Consider the following 4,074-nt stretch of genomic DNA (forward strand, 5'->3'; position numbering starts at 1 on the left):
GGCTTAAAGCAACAGAAATTAATCTTCTCACAGTTCAAGAGTCCAGAAATCCAAAGTCAAGGTGTCTTCTGGGTTGGTTCCTTCTGGAGACTCTAAGAGAGAATCTGTTCCATGCCTCTCTCTTTTCTGGTGGTTGCTGGCAAAATCTTGGCATTTCTTGGTTTGTCAGCTGTTAAATTAATTAAATGAGACCATTAGATTGAAGTGGCTGTAATACTTAGGTGGCTTAGGTAAGCAAACCAAAACCCTAGCCTGTAATACCTCAAGGTTAAGAAATGGAAATGTAGGGACAACCAATCACAAACAGCCAATTAGGCTTTAAGCTCTAGCTAATTAAATGGTTTTGTTATTGAATTCGAGGGGTTTGTTTGCCTGAGCCCATCAAAGCCCAATGAGACACAAACAGGAGTTTGCTGCAAAGAAAGTAGAGATTTATGTAAGGGAATGGCACCAAGCCTGGAGATGTAGGTGAGCTAGTGCTTTTAAAACCTGGCTCTCTGATAGTGTGTAGGTTACAGATCATGTAGGGCAAAATCACAAGGCACCGTGGGTTAGGGGTTCAGGGTTTTGATGGGGGCTGATTGGTCAGAGGTGAGGTAAAAGTAATAAATCATTTCTAAGGGTCTTTCTATCCAGTTGGAAAGTAGCCAGGGGGTCATTACACCTTAGGGCTTAGGAGCTGAAACATAACTTAGGTCAAGATGTTACCCTTAGCCTGCCAGAGGCCCATATAGTGTGAACATTAGTAGTGACAATTGGTCAGCTCGGGGCTACTGTCTTCTGCTACCTCAGGGGGTTGCTGATTATGGGGAAAAGGCTAGGTCTCTGGGGGGAGAGAGAGAGGGAGAGAGATGATTTCTAGAGCTAGAATTCTAAATTTAATCAGTCATAAAGGCCCTCAGTTTCAGTTTCCTTTCTTCTGCACCTTCTCTGTAAGTCTTTCCCCTGGCTCTTAAACATGGTGCTCCTAACCACTTCCAGTTTGGTGTGGCCCAAATGGAATTAACTTTTGCCCAAATAAACTCTTCAAATTTTTAACATGCCTCAGTTTATCTTTTAACACGATGCATGACTCCAGTCTCTGCTTCCATCTTCACAAGGATTTCTTCCCTGTGTGCATGTCTTCTTGTCCTCTGCTCTTTTTATAAGGACAACAGTTATTGGATTTCGGGCCCTCCCTAATTCAGTATGACTTCATCTTGACTAATTACATCTGAAAAGCCCTATTTCCAAATAAGGTCACACTGTGAGGTTCCAGGTGAATCTGAATTTGGGGGTGACACTATTCAACCCACTGCAGTAAGGTATTATTATTCAGCTCAATTCTCATAGACATTTAAAGGGCAAGGGAGGGGTGAGGGAGTATCTCATTCTCCCCAGAGGCTGCCAGGAATCAGAATCCCTGACTAGCCAATATTTATAGACTTCTAGTTTGTTGTTTTTAATAAAAAATAAAGTGCCAAGTGAGGATAAATCACAAAACTCCTACTGCTATGAGCCAGCCTGTTATAGTGACAGCAATATAATTTTGCATAAATAAAATGCAAACTTTCACCACAATCAATAATAAACAAATATTATAAATCTTCCATATCTTGTGTAAACTACTTGTTTCCCTCGATTTTAATAGGCAAGACTAGCCTGTGTGATACTTGAGGTTGCTTTTTAAATGTGCCACTAGAGGGAGGAAAGGTTGTATGTTTGTTTTTGAAGTGCTTATTACAGGATAATGAGGTTTTCTTTGTGCAATTACTGCAAGTATGAGNCCAACCCCAAGATGTAAATAGTTTCTTTGGAAGGTGACCACAGGAAACATCAGGAAGGGAGAGGAGGAGTGAGACAAGGAAAGGAAGGAAGTTGTTAGTTCATATTTTCCAAGAAAGACTGGAGAAGACACACAAGAAATGTATTGCATAAACAACCTGTGAGGCAGAAATGCAGATGGAGCTGCAGGTCTTACTCCAGTGGAGGAGGGAGAAGGAAGGGGGTTGAATGGAAAAAATCTTGGACTGCAGTACAGTTCTAAGGAAGTTTTGACAAAGTCAATGGCCAAGTCCCTGGTCAAAGGAGCCTGGTGTCTTTCAAGCCTGGACCTGCCTCAGGATCCCCACTGTGCTGAGACTTGGGTAGGAGGTGCAGATGCTGGGCCAACACAGTGATGGATTTCAGAGTGCGTGAGCTGGACGTGGGTCTTTCATACTCCATATAGTCAGAGATTGCAGAGGTGTATTTTCTTGACACCACAGAAGTTAATTCAGAGTGGGAAGAATGGTGTTAATGAGGAGGTTATAGACATAGGCAAATAGAGCATGAAACTACTGGCAAACTTTGGAAGATTGTATAGAACACACATCAGGTATCACACCCAAAGGGTGAGGAGCTGGCCTATTTATTGGCTCTGAATTATTCCTTACTAATTAACTCCCCAGCTCTTCCCACCCTGCCCTGCACATAGGACAAGCCTGCTCCTAAAGCCACAGAATGTGCTCAGGAAGAGAGTCCAAGTGGTTGTGATAGGAAGTGGGAAGCTGTCTGCTGGTACAGAATGGTGAACACTGAGGGGATACTGCTGGAGCACTGGAAGTACCCTGTGTATCCATACGAAGAAAGGGGAAACAGAATGTGCAAGCGTTCTGTAATCTGCAATGGGCATATCACAGTGATGGAACATCCTGCAATGTCTCATCCCAGCAGGGTCAGCCCAGGACTCTCCCAGGTGAATAAAGCCAGCAGAATTCAGAGCCATGACTCCAGAGTCACAGTGAGGCAACTATCAGCATCCAACCCTTGTACAAAGTCACTGGGCAACTGGTCCCATTGAAAGAAGTATGAGGGAAAAGCTTCCAAATTCATGCCTTCCATAGGGTCTGCCCAGGAGGGCAGACTCTTCCAGGCATATGTCTTTCTCAGTTCAAAGACTGTACAAAAACAAGCTGTAGCCACATTTGGCCTAGGAGCCACAGATTACCCCTCATTGCTCTAAATTATAAAAGTTAAACTCTGGTCATTAAAAACTAAATACAATGTAATGGATTTCTGGTACAGGACTCAGGGGAAAACTTGGAATGTTTTGTGCTTTCCATGACTGGGATGGTAAGGCCTAAGGGTCTCCATGGAGGAGGCCCTGACAGAGTGTACATGTAAAGCCCCACACAGAAAAAAGGAGGCTTTGGTGAGCATCACGCTCCTGGGTCAGCGTGCTTCCATTCTAATGAGCATCACAATGAAACAAAACTCTGTACATGTAGAATATCTATGGAGAGCAGTTTTGTTGTTGTTACACTCCGTTAACTTTCTACAGCTACTCTTTTTGAAAATCGTCTTTACTTACATGCTTTAAGACAAGGGAAAAACTCTTTTGGAAAGCTGCAGAAGCTTTAAATGGATTCAAGGTTTCCAAAGCACTTCAAGCCATTCCAGATAGCATATGTGTTGACATAAGTACTAGAGAACCCACTTCATAGTATCTTCAAGTTTTGTCCAACAAATTAATTTCCCCTTTTCTGCTCTGGACAGAGCTGGAAGAAATAGAAATAAAGGTGGGTCAGATTGTGAGTCTGGTACATTCACAGCAGCCAGTTGTTTTGGTGTGGAAATGATTCCCTTTTAAAAGAAAAAAGAAAAGAAAAAGAAGAAAAAGACAGAACTGGCTGAAAAAACACCTGAGATACTGGAATACCACATTTGTTGGAAATCTACCTACAGTCGGAGTTCATCCAGGGAGATGTTCAGTAAGGAGAAACCTTGAGAAGCAGGGATGTCACACATTCCAGGTGTGGCTTCGTTATTTCCCAGCAGCAATATAAACTTCCAGGGCATGAAACATTAGAAGTTCTAACACAATATTAGAAACCAAATATAAATGTTTTAGGTCAACCTCTTTTGGTTATTCATTTCATTATCGATTAATACATTGAAATGATTCATTCCCATTAACGTATATGAATAGTTAAGATCTTGTCCCAAGTAGAACTTTCCAGTCATTGCCCTTCTCTGTCTTTCCTCCTTTTTTTCTGATTCAGTAGTTTAATTGTGGTTTTCAGAAGCCACTCTATTTTAAACAAAAATAAGTTC

This window comes from Hipposideros armiger, unplaced genomic scaffold (assembly GCF_001890085.2).
Source record: "Hipposideros armiger isolate ML-2016 unplaced genomic scaffold, ASM189008v1 scaffold_740, whole genome shotgun sequence".
Classification (NCBI taxonomy): Eukaryota; Metazoa; Chordata; class Mammalia; order Chiroptera; family Hipposideridae; genus Hipposideros; species Hipposideros armiger.